The sequence below is a fragment of the Gorilla gorilla genome, chromosome 17 (genome assembly GCF_029281585.2).
Source record: "Gorilla gorilla gorilla isolate KB3781 chromosome 17, NHGRI_mGorGor1-v2.1_pri, whole genome shotgun sequence".
Lineage (NCBI taxonomy): Eukaryota > Metazoa > Chordata > Mammalia > Primates > Hominidae > Gorilla > Gorilla gorilla.
In genome coordinates this window covers 55,827,835-55,840,751 of record NC_073241.2, presented here as the reverse complement: position 1 = coordinate 55,840,751, position 12,917 = coordinate 55,827,835, and the positions used below count along the sequence as shown (strand labels likewise).

General features: G+C 42.4%; 1 protein-coding gene and 1 pseudogene across 1 annotated transcript in view; one reads left to right on the top strand and one right to left on the bottom strand.

Annotated features, from left to right (window-relative positions):
- The window catches only part of KCTD1 (potassium channel tetramerization domain containing 1), a 202,345-nt gene that overhangs the window by 52,339 nt on the left and 137,089 nt on the right, over positions 1–12,917 (top strand). The gene's annotated exons all lie outside the window — the stretch shown is intronic.
- Positions 4,075–5,791, bottom strand: LOC101145424 (anamorsin-like; annotated as a pseudogene).

Here is a 12,917-nt window from a genome sequence, read left to right as displayed (position 1 = left end):
CTGGAACACAGTAATCCGTTTTTGGGACAGGAGGATAAAGGCTATACTCTGAGGATGGCAGGGTAGTGAGCTAGAAGGAACCTGGGTTCCTAAAGAGGTGATAAAGTCACCAAGTCAGCCCTGGACTGCAGGCCTACTTCCTGAGTTTCTTTATATTTTTTTAACTTTTATTTTAGGTTCAGGGATATATGTGAAGGTTTGTTACATAGATAAACTCGTTTCACAGGGATTAATTGTACAGATTATTTCATCACCCAGGTATTAAACCCAGTATCCAAGAGTTATCTTTTCTGCTCCTCTCCCTCCTCCCACCCTTCACCCTCAAGTAGACCCCTGTGTCTGTTGTTCCTTTCTTTGTGTTCATGAGTTCTCATCATTTAGCTCCCACTTGTAAGTGAGAACATGCAGTATTTGGTTTTCTGTTCCTGTGTTAGTTTGCTAAGGATAATAGCCTCCAGCTCCATTTATGTTCCTGTAAGACATGATCTCATTTTTTATGGCTGCATAGTATTCCATGGTGTATATGTACCACATTTTCTTTATAGGCATTTAGGTTGATTCCATATCCTGCTATTGTGAGTAGTCCTGCAGTAAACATTTGTGTGCATGTGTCTTTATGGTAAAATGATTTATATTCCTCTGGGTATATACCCAGTAATGGGATTGCTGGGTCAAATGGTAGTTCTGCTTTTAGCTCTTTGAGAAGTTGCCATACTGCTTTCCACAATGGTTGAACTAATTTAAACTCTCACCAGTGTGTAAGTGTTTCCTTTTCTCCACAACCTTGCCAGAATCTGTTATTTTTTTTGACTTTTTAATAATAGCCATTCTGACTGTGTGAGATGGTATTTCATTGTGGTTTTGATTTGCATTTCTCTAATGACCAGTGGTATGGGGCTTCTTTTCATATAGTTGTTGGCCACATGTATGTCTTCTTTTGGAAAGTGTCTGTTCATGTCCTTTGCCCACTTTTTAATGGGGTTGTTTGTTTGTTTCCTGTAAATTTGTTTAAGTTCCTTATAGATGCTAGATATTAGACCTTTGTCAGATGCATAGTTTGCAAATATTTTCTCCCATTCTGTAAGTTGTCTGTTTACTCTGTTGATAGCTTTTTTTTTTTCTGTGTGCAGAAGCTCTTCAGTTTAATTAGATCCCATTTGTCAATTTTTGCTTTTGTTGTGATTACTTTTGACATCTTTTTCAAATGCCTTTTCCAATGTATGGGCTGGTATTGCCCAGGTTTTCTCCTAGGGTTTTTATAGTGTGGGGCTCTATTTAATTATTTATTTATTTATTTATTTTCTTTTTTTGAGACACAGTCTCACTCTGTCATTCAGCCTGGAGTGCAGTGGCACAATCTCGGCCCACTGCACCCTCTGCCTCCCAGGTTCAAGTGATCCTCCTGCCTCAGCCTGCCGAATAGCTGGGATAACAGGAGCGTGCCACCACACCTGGCTAATTTTCATGTTTTTAGTTGAGGCAGGGTTTCATCATATATTGGCCAGGCTGGTCTTGAACTCCTGGCCTCAGGTGATCCGCCCACCTCGGCCTCCCAAAGTGCTGGAATTACAGGCATGAGCCATAGTACCTGGCTTACATTTAAGTCTTTTTTTTTTTGTTTTAACAGGGTCTCACTCCAGTTGCCCAGGCTGGAGTGCAGTGGGGCAATCTTGGTTCACTGCAGCCTCGACCTCTTAGGCTGAGGTGATTCTCCCACCTCAGCCTCCCAAGTACGTGGGACTAGAGGCGTGCACCACCACGACTGGCTAGTTTTTTTGTATTTCTAGTACAGACAAGGTTTCACCATATTGCCCAGGCTGATCTCAAACTCCTGGATTCAAGCAATCCACCTGCCTCAGCCTCCCAAAATGCTGGGATTACAGGTGTGAGCCACCGGGCCTGGCCTACATTTAAGTCTTTAATCTATCTTGAGTTGATTTTTGTATATGCTATACGGAAGGGGGTCAGCTTCAATCTTCTGCATATGGCTAGCCAGTTATCCCACACCATTTATTGAATAGGCGTCTCTTCCCCATTGCATGTTTTTGTCAGCCTTGTCAAAGATCAGATGATTGTAGATGTGTGGCCTTATTTCTGGGCTCTCCATTCTGTTCCATTGGTCTATGTGCGTGTTTTTGTACCACGACCATGCTGTTTTGGTTACTGTTGCTTTGTAGTATCAAATGAAAGAGAAATAAACTACTATTCTCATATTTAGGCCCTTTGTTCTTTAGGATATTTGTTATTCGCAGGTGAGCATATGCTGAACTGATACAGCTGTGGAAGGAGAACTTAAGTTTATGTGGATCATGATGTTATTAACCCAGGAGGAAGAACAGATCTCTAAGGGGAATTTGTGAGATCTATCATGTAGCTGATAAGTTCCTGATGCCTGTGGAAGAAACAGATAAAGATCTTTACCTCTGGAGAGAGGAATTGTGTGATGAGACTCTGGAAGAGGGACCTGGATGACTTAATCTGATACTAAAAACACTTTTGAATCTTTGGTATTTTATACCATTTGCTTGTTATGCCTAAGCATAAATAATTAAATACTTTCAAAAAATGAAAGAGGAGAGAACAATTTCCAACTTATTCTATGAAGTCAGCATTACCCTGATAACAAAATCAGATAAAGCCATCACAAGACAGGAAAACTATACCCACATTTCTTATAAATATAGATGTAAAAATTTTCAACAGAATACAAATGGAATCCAGCAACATATGAAACCATGATCAGATGAGATTTATCCCAAGAAGGCACAGTTGGTTTAACATGAAAATTAATCATGTCTTATACCATAGTAATAGAATAAAGGACAAAAATCTCAATTGACACAGAAAAATCAGTTGGCAAAATTCAACACCCTTTCATGATAAAAACACTAAATAACTTCCTCAACCCAAGAAAGACATTTATGAAAACCCCACAACTAACATCATACTTAATTGTGAAAGACTAGACATTTCCCCTAAAGTCAGTAACACAAGAAGAATGTCTGTTCTCATCACTTCCATTCATCATGGAAGTGTACCTGAAGGTTCTGGTAAGGGCAATTAGGCAAGAAATTGAAATAAAGGCATAAATATGAGAAAGGAAGAAGTAAAACTATCCTCAGGTGACATAAATTTTTAATATATAAAATACTAAGAAATCCACCAAAAATGATAAAAACAAACAAGTTCTGCAAGATTGCATGATACAAGATCAATACTAAAAATCAATTGTATATACTAATAATGAACAATACAATAATAAAATTAAGTAAACATTTCCATTTATAATTGCAGCAAAAAATCTAGGAATAAAGTTAACAAAGGAAATGCAAGATTTGTAAACTGAAAACTACAAATTATGTTGAAGAAAATTAAAGACCTAAAGAATTGGAAAGGCATACTATGTTCATGGACTGGAAGACATAGTATTGTTAAGATGGCAGTGCTCCTCAAATTGATCTGCAGATTCAATGCAGTCTCCATCAAAATCACGACTGTGTTGCATCACATCTTGAAAAGGAAGAACAAAGTTGGAATACTCACATTTTCCTCAATTTCAGAACTTAATAAATGCTCCAGTAATCATAAGGATAGATATATAGATATGATGCTGACATAAGGATAGTCATATAGATTAATGGAATAGAACTGAGAGTCCAGAAGTATGCCTTTACATTTATGGTCAATTGAATTTCTTTTTTTTTTTTTTAACCAATGAACACTTTTATTTACTGGCAAAATATAAAAATCCAGGTCTCTTCAATCCACACAATCTCTCCAAATATTTGGCAAGATAGATCCCAAGTCCGTACGGGTGGGTAACAAGAACAAAGGGATCTCTGCTCAGAGAGACTTATTGTTGTTCAGAGTTCTGCCCTGCTTCCCTCTAAATGCTCACCAACCTGGGCTCTTCTAAAGTGGGCAGACAGGCCTTATTCTAAGCGTAGGACTAGCCCCATTTGTGTGTGACACTAAGTTCCTCCAATGGTCCAAACTGAGCATGGATGACTATCCAACATCACACACAAATGCACATCCCCTCTCTTTACAAGACATGCAGAATCTCAAGATATCTCAAGATATGCAGCAAGTTTAATACCTGAAGGTTAACATAAATGACAACAGGACACAGATGCAATGCTACAGTAAAATGTGGTTGGGGATGGAAGGGGGCAGAGGGACACTGGGTATCATCACAGCAACCAGTGAGTGAGTCCTCTGGTGCCCTGAGAAGGTTGTGAGACACTTGACTCGTGTCACAAAGAATGGAGTAAACTAACAACTCTGAAAGACAAGCAGGTGGCAGCATTGCTGAGATGAGACTCGGGGCAGGGGTCTGCAGCTCTGTCATAGTGTTAATGCTCAAGGATGCCTGGGCTCAAGAGTGTTCTGGTCAGCATTTTAACATCAGAAGAAGGGCTTCTTCAGGACACACTCCCTTCTCTTAACATGAGGTGAAGAAACCCATCCCATTCTGAGTAACCGGGCCCCATAATACCTTGGTCTTTTGATACACAGCAGCACTACACACCACTGCACCCCCTAGCCAGCTTCACTCTGTCTGCTAAGCACCCACTCTGCAAATAGATCTCAGAGTGAACAAATGCAGAGGAGGTGGGAGGAGCCACCGTGGTGGGATGTGAGGGACAGGAGTTGGCTGGAGGAGCAGATGGGTCTCATGTCAGGCCCCTCCTAGGCATCGTGAAGATTGCTGTTGCTCAGAAGCACCTTTTCCCTAGGTTTGAAGGCTGGCATCCCAAGGTAGGGGCAGCTGGCACAGCGGAAGGCATCGCCCAGGTAGCAGTTTCCACAAGCCGACTTGGGTTGGGAGCTCATCTGTTCCCTTGACTTCTCTTTTTCCAGTGTTTTGGCAAGGCCACAGGTGCAGTTCTTACAGGCCTTCCTCTTTTTCCCTTCCCCACAAGAAGCAGCCCGCAGGGAAGCCGGATCTGGCTTCTTCAAATCTTCTGGATCCAGCAGCTCATCTGAGTCAATGAGATCCATGCTGTCGTCCTCCATATCGTTGGCTGAGAGGGTCCACAGCTTGGCAGCAGCAGGGTCCACAGCAGGCTTCACTGAAGGAGAAGACTTCTTGGTGATGGAAATCTTAAGCTGACTAGAAGAACCCACTTCAAAGTTTTGTTTTTTGCCTGTGATCTGAACAAACAGCAGGCTGTCACTTTCACGACCAAGGTGTTCTCGAACAGACTGTATTTCCTCAGGGGTTAGGGGCTCCCGCTGCAGCTCTTTCACTTCCACAAGACCAGAAAGAATCAGGGCTGAACACAGCTTAGATGCTGTCTTCACTTTGCTATTGTTATCTACAGCTGTCTTTACTGGCTTTTTCAGAAAAAGACATCCACCAGGCCGAAGGATCCAGGCGATTTCAGCCAAAATCTCAGCACTGTGCAGAGTGGTGCTTCCCGGGACTAAACCCGACAAAATAATGTCAAAGCTGGATTCTTTGTGGGCAGACTGCAACAGCTGGTTGATGTTTTCCACAGACACACGGCCCTCATTGCCAGTTAACCTTGAAGCTCATCCACCAGACCTTTCAGAGCCTCCACTGGGGATGACTTATCCCAGGCCACTGCCACAAACTGGCCAGCAGAGATCCCAAAATCTGCCATTCTTGCAGTGCAGTACTGACGGACCTAAAAACTGCTAGCCAAAAGAGAATCCAGACTGCCACCTGGGCTCGCTCCTGGCTTCTCCCCCGGTCAATTGAATTTCTAAAAGAGCACCAAACAATTCAATGGAGAAGGAATAGTCTTTTCAACAACTTTTGCTGGAACAACTGGATATCTACATGCAAAAGAATGTGACAAAAATGAAATAAAAGCCATCATACATTATACCATTTATAAAATTATCACATACAAAAAAAACTCATAACTAATTCTAAGAGCTAAGATAGTAAAACTCTTAGAAGAAAACATTGAACTAAATCTTTGTGATCTTGGATTTGTCAATAGTATCTTAGATGTGATACCAAAAACACAAGTAACAAAAGAAAAAATAGACAATTTGGACTTTATCAAAATTAAAACCATTCTTGCTACAAAAGACATCATGAAGAAAGTCCAAAAGACAACCCACAGAATAGGAAAAAATGTTTATAAATCATAATCTGATAAAAGATTTGCATTGAGAATATATAAAGAACCCTCACAACTCAACAATAAAAAACAAATAAACCTATTTAAAATAGGCAAAGAATTTAAAGAGAGATTTCTCCAAAGAATATATATGAATGGCCAATAAGCGCATAAAAAGATGCTCAATCTTGTTAGTCATTAGGGAAATGCAAATCAAAACTACAATGAGATACTCACACCCACTTAGGATAGCTATATAATTTAAAACACAGACAATAACAAGTGTTGGTTAGGATGTGGAGAAATAGGAATTCTCAAACATGGCTGATGGGAATGTAAACTTGTGAAGCTGCTTTGGAAACAATTTTGAAGTCCCTCAAAAAAGTTAAACATAGTACTATCATATGGCCCCACATTTGTACTCCTAGAAAACCAAAAACGTGTGTGTGTGTGTGCACGTGTGTGTGTGTGTGTGTGTAAAAAAAAAAAGAGAGAATTGAAAACATATATCCATACAAAAGCTTATACATGAATGTTCATTCCAGCATCATTTATAGTAGTCTAACAGTAAAAACAATCTGAAAACAATCTCAGTGTCCATCAGCTAATGACTGGATAACAGAAGGGAGTACATCCCTACATGGAATATTATTCAGCCATGAAAACAAATGAAGTTCTGATACATGCAACAATATGGATGAACCTTGTAAATGAGCTAACTTCAAGAAGCCAAACACAAAGGTCATATATTCTATGATTCTATCTACATGAAATGTCCAGAATAGGTACAGGATTCATAGAGACAGCAAGCTGATTGATTAGTGGTTGCTAGGAGTTGAGGGGAAGTCAGAATGGGAAGTGATTGTCAATGAGTACAGTGTCTTAGAATCAGCCTTGGAACCCATCATTTCTCCAAGAAGTTCTGGTTTCTTGCACTGAGCAATAGTACCTAGAAGCCAAGGGCCAGGTGCGGTGGCTCACGCCTGTAATCTCAGCACTTTGGGAGGCCAAGGTAGGCAGATATCTTGAGGTCAGGAGTTCAAGACCAGCCTGGCTAACATGATGATAACCTGTCTCTACTAAAAATACAAAAATTAGCTGGATGTAGCAGCGGGCCCCTGTAATCCCAGCTACTTGGGAGGCTGAGGCAGGAGAATTGCTTGAACCGGGGAGGTGGAGGTTGCAGTGAGCCGAGAGCGTGCCATTGCACTCCAGCCTGGGTGACAGAACAAGACTCCAAAAAAAAAAAAAAAAAAACACCAAGACCTCAGTACTAGGTGTGTTCATTGCTACTGCTGTGTTTGCTCCAAGACTCTCTCAGTGGAAAGAGTTAGGAAGCATGTACGTACGTACACATAGTTATTAACACCTTTTGTTTACAAAAAATACCCATTTGTTTTTATATCTGCTTATCTTGCAAAACTTCAGCTCATACCAATACCTCCAATTCCAGTCCCTAATCACAGGGTAGTTATCTTCCATCCTATATGATACAGGATATTATCTGATCAGGCCTCTGTATGTAATCAATATTACCACTGCTGCCCCTCCCTGCACAATGCCCTCCTCTCAGTCTCCACACCTCAAGTTTGTTCCTTCCTCCCATGTGCACATCATCACCTTGCTCAGGCCCCAGCAGCCCACACTAGGCCACTCCTTTATGGGGTGCCCTTGTGCTTTCACCTCAGGCTCTAACTTTCATCTCGGTGTTCCCTCTCTGGGGGTACCCTCCTCAACTTGCCTGGGCTCCAGTGACCTGAGCCAGTTTCCCCTCCCACATGGAGGTCCTCCTCACCCCATGGGACTCCTATTCCTACAACAAGCAGCCCTCCTACACATATATTCTCTTTACCCACCGAGACTCCAGTGCCTTCTCTGGGTCACTGCAGCTTCCCCAGAGCAGGCCCATAGGACCACTTGGCTCTGCTCTAGTGGTGTTACAACCAAATTTTTCAAGAAGGAAAGTGGATGGGAAAGAGGAAATCAAAGAGCCATTTGTGATTTTAAGAACTCTTTCATCAGCAATTCCAACTAACATCTCTTAGATTAACGGAAATGGAACTCAAGGCTTGAAGAGAGAAGAATGTTTAAGACAAACATTATAGAGAGTAGTAACATTCTTAACAACAGTAGCAATGGCTACCTGTCATTTAGTAAACTATTACTTTGTGCTCGGCACATTGATTTAATCTTCACAAAAACCTTGTAAATTGAATATTACCTCCATTTTTCAGAAGAAGACCCTGATGTTTAAGGTGGTAAACCAGCTTAGTCAAGATTACCCAACTCTTGTTGGTAATGTAGAGTCCAAATGCAAATCTATCTGAATTCAAAGCATCAGTTGTTTAACCACCAAACTCCCTCATCAGAAATCCCTTGCCATGTACACATGAGTCAGAATTAGTGTTTAATTAGAATTAAGTCCCCTCGGGCTGCCATAACAAAATACCATAGACTAGGTGACTTAAACAACAGAAATTTATTTTCTTACGGTTCTAGAGGATGGAAAGTCCAAGAGCAAGGTCCTGCAGGGTTCACTTTCTGGTGAGGGCTCTCTTTCTGTCTTGTAGATGATCACCTTTTTTTACTATGTGTTCAAATGACCTTTGTGCACACAAAAAGAAGAAAGAGAGAGAGAGAGCTTTCTGGTATATCTTCCTATAAGGGCACTAATCCCATCTTGAAGGTCTCACCCTCATGACCTTACCTAACCCTAGTTACCTTCCAAAGACCCCATCTGCAAATATTATCACATGCGAGTTAGGGCTTCAACACATGAATCTGTGGGGGATACAAACATTCAGTCCATTACAATTAGGATTACATTACTTTATTTTTAGTTATTTTTAATTTTTCTTTTGAGACAAAGTCTCACACTGTTGCCGAGCTGCAGTGCAGTAGTGTGATCATGGTTCACTAAAGCCTTGAACTTCTGGGCTCAAGTGATCCTCCCACCTCCTCAGCTTCCTGAGTAGCTAGGACTACAGGGGCACACTACCACACCTGGCTAACTTTTTAAAATTATTTTTTGTAGAGATAGGGTCTTGCTATGTTGCCCAGGCTGGTCTTGAACTCATGGTCTCAAGCAGTCCTCCTACCTGGGACTCCCAAAGTGCTGGGATTACCGGTGTGAGCCAATGAACCCAGCCTACAATACATTTCTAATGTTAAAGCTTTGCCTTATTCAATACAAAACTTAGAAGAGGGTCTACTTAAAAGTAAATGGAAGCCCAAGAAGTCCAGCAGTGATGAGCCTCAGGTAGGTGGTGGTGGCACAATGCAGGGCACATAGGCACTTCTCTGTGATTGCTCCTCTGTGTGTGGCTTCTTATCCCAAAGTCACTTTGTGGCAGTCTAGCCCCTCCATTCTGCCAGCAAGAAGGAGGAAGGAAGGACATTGCCCACGAGTTGTGCAGGCCCCTCCCTCTAATATCCATTGACCAGAATATAGTCACGTGCCAAAGCCTAACTGCAAGGGAAACTAGAAAATGTGATCTTTATTCTAGAGGGCCAAATGTTTGCCTAAAAACTGGGATTCTGTTTCTACTGAAGAATGGAGACAGGTTACTAGAGATGCACTTGTGGCTTCTGCCATATCAGAGAAGAATGAAGGAATTCTAAGGAAACTGAGGGCTGAGGTGAAGTTGGAAATAAGAAATGTATGGTGATGCTCAGGACCTATCACAGGAATGGGGTAGGGGGTAGTGAGGAAGCCCCTTGTGCCAGGCCTGAAATCATTCATCGAGCCCTAAATTTAGACTTTCAACTTAATGTCTAAATAGAGTTATACATCAAGGATAAGGGTCTGTATGAGTCAGAGTTCTCCAGAGATACAGAATCAATTAGATGAAGAGAGGAGAGAGATAAAGAGCAGAAGAGTGGGGAGAGGAAAAGTGGAAGAGGGAGAGGGGAGGAGATGGGGGAGAGGAAAATGGAGAGAGAGATATTTATTCTAAGGGATTGGCTCACATGATTATGAGGGCTGCTAAGTTCCAAATCTGCAGGTCTGGCAGGTGGGCTAGAAGTTGTTGATGTTGCAGCCCAGAGTCCAAAAACAGCCTGGAGATAGAATTTCTGCTTCCTGGGGGCCTCAATCGTTTCTCTAAAGGCCTTCCACTGACTGGATGAGGCCCACTCACATGATGGGGGGTCATCTGCTCCACTGATTTAAATGTTAATCTCATTCCAAAATATCTTCTCAGCAGCGTCTAGACTGTTGGTTGACCAGACATTTGGGCACCGCAGCCTAGCTGAGTTGACATAAAGTTAGCCATCACCAGGGCCTGCAGATCCAGTAACAGGCTTGAAAGGAGCAGATACTCTCTGATTGCAACACATTTGTGCTGCAGTTACCTGGATCCCCTCACCTAGGGTCTACTGTGATTTTTGTCTTAATTTCTCTGTCATAGGAACAGCACAATTATATGTGCACTATATTCTTAACTTTAAACGACTTAATTTGTTAAATATAAACTTTAGGATTTTAAGGAGACCCAACAAAAATCACTTCTCTCCTCCACCTGACTTCTAGACATCAATTAAGAAATAAGTCTGTACACAAATGCCAAAAGTTTACCTTTATTACTAAATAAGCTTATATTAGAGAATGCAGCATACATTTGCAGACAAGTGATCTTCCTAATACTCTACTGATTTAGGCTAACTTCCCCTCCCAGTCACTGGCAGCTCTTGACCTAAGCCTTCCCTAGCAGGAGGAGGAAGGAGCAACCAACCCTTCTAGACCATGGAGTAGAAGATCACAGAGAAATGCCTGGAGAGCAGAAGAGGAGCTGTCCAAGCCCAGCTCCTTCAAGCTCACCAAGATGGTAAATCATGCCACTTGTTATGCTAATCTGATTTCTTCTTCCACATAAGTGAAGGCATCAAGGATGGGGTTGGGGTATTTCCTCTAAACATAAAATATTCCACTGTTTTTATAATCCTGTTTTGACTGCTTCTCCCCCCCTTCTCTTCTTTCTCCTCCTCCTCTTCCTCCTCGTCCTCCTCATCTTCCTCCTCCTCCTTATCTTCCTCTTCCTCCTTGTTCTCCTCTTCCTCCTTGTCTTCCTCCTCCCTCCTTGTCCTTCTCCTCCTGCTCCTTGTCTTCCTCCTCATCTTCCTCCTCCTCATCATCTTCCTTCTCCTCATCCTCCTCCTCTCCCTCCTCCTCCTCTTCCTCCTCCTCTCCCTCCTCCTCCTCTTCCTCCTCCTCTTCCTTCTCTTCCTCCTCCTCATCTTCCTCCTCCTCCTTGTCTTCCTCCTCCCTCCTTGTCCTTCTCCTCCTGCTCCTTGTCTTCCTCTTCCTCCTCCTCCTCATTGTCTTCTTCCTCCTCCTTCTCCTTGTCTTCTTCCTCCTCCTCATCTTCCTCCTCCTCCTTGTCTTCTTCCTCCTCCTTCTCCTTGTCTTCTTCCTCCTCCTTGTCTTCTTCCTCCTCCTTCTCCTTGTCTTCCTCCTCCTCCTCGTCTTCCTCCTCCTCCTCATCTTCTTCCTTCTCCTCCTCATCTTCCTCCTCTTCTTCCTCCTCCTCCTGTTCCTTCTCCTCCTCTTCCTCCTCCTCTTCCTCCTCCTCTTCCTCCTCCTATTCCTCCTCCTCTTCCTTCTCCTCATATTGCTCCTCCTCCTCCTTGTCTTCCTCCTCCTCCTCCCTTATGAGAAGCTTCAGAAACAGAAATGTGCAGGGCCTCCCTGGCCAAGCTAAATGTTCTGGGCAGTCCAAGAGCAAGAGTGAAGCATGGAAGTGGTGCATTGTCCCAGGCTTGGTGTTAACCTGAGCCATGTGGTGGAACATCAGAGAAATGAAATGACTGACCTTGAAGCCCAGAGGGGGACGAGAGACTGGAGAGACCAGCATTCTCTGTGAGATTGAACAATAAAGTTAATAGGTGTGAGGAAGAGGGAGGGAAGGGGAGAAATTAGCTTCACTGAGCATCAACTGTGTTGCTAGGTGCTTTCAGTCATATGCAGCCCACCTTACAATCCTGCAAAATACTGTGTCACAGACAAAGAATATAAGGCTCAGAAATATAATTTACCTGAGGTCACACAGCCAGCAAGTGGCAGAGCCAACATTTAAACCCAGATCTCTGCTTCTAAAACTTGCCCCCATTTCCCCATTAGATTAGCTGCTTCCAGGGACATAAGAAAGGTAGAAAATGGAAGGTTACAGAGCAAAGGCGATTATAATGCTTAAGTTTTCAGAGCTGGAGCACTTCCTACTGAAGACAAAGTCAAGGATATGGTCGTGGGGGTGGGTTGCTGAACTGGATGGAAGTCAAGATCTTTGGAGTAGAGAAGGGCAAGAACATATAGGGCTCATGTTGGATGGGCCATCAGCATCGACAGTGATGGTTTACTAGGCTGGGCTGAATAGAGGTGAGTATGCATGCAAGGTAGAAACCCCTGAACAGATGCTGGGGGGAGAACTAGAGATTGGAGGACATGGAATGATGGGCACAGAGCACACAGCTTGGTGATGGTAGCCATGGAACTACTGTAAATGAACAATCCCAAGGCGACTGCAGAATTCTGAGTTTTTCCTCTTTTTCCTGATTTTCTCAGCAAAGCATATGTTGCCATTTCACTGTCATCTTCTTACACTTCACTGCAGAAGAACTACATAATTTGAAAGATTATTTAAATTATTTTTCTGGTAAAAAAAACTGTTTCTAACTTTTTGTATCATAAGGGATTTTTTTCAAGTATGGTTTTAAGAATTAGACAATTCTCCTCTTAAGAGATGGGAACTGAGACCTTAATTCTCATAATTTGTAGTGATGAAGCTCTGTATGAGCCTTTATTACACATGGTAAAGACTTTCA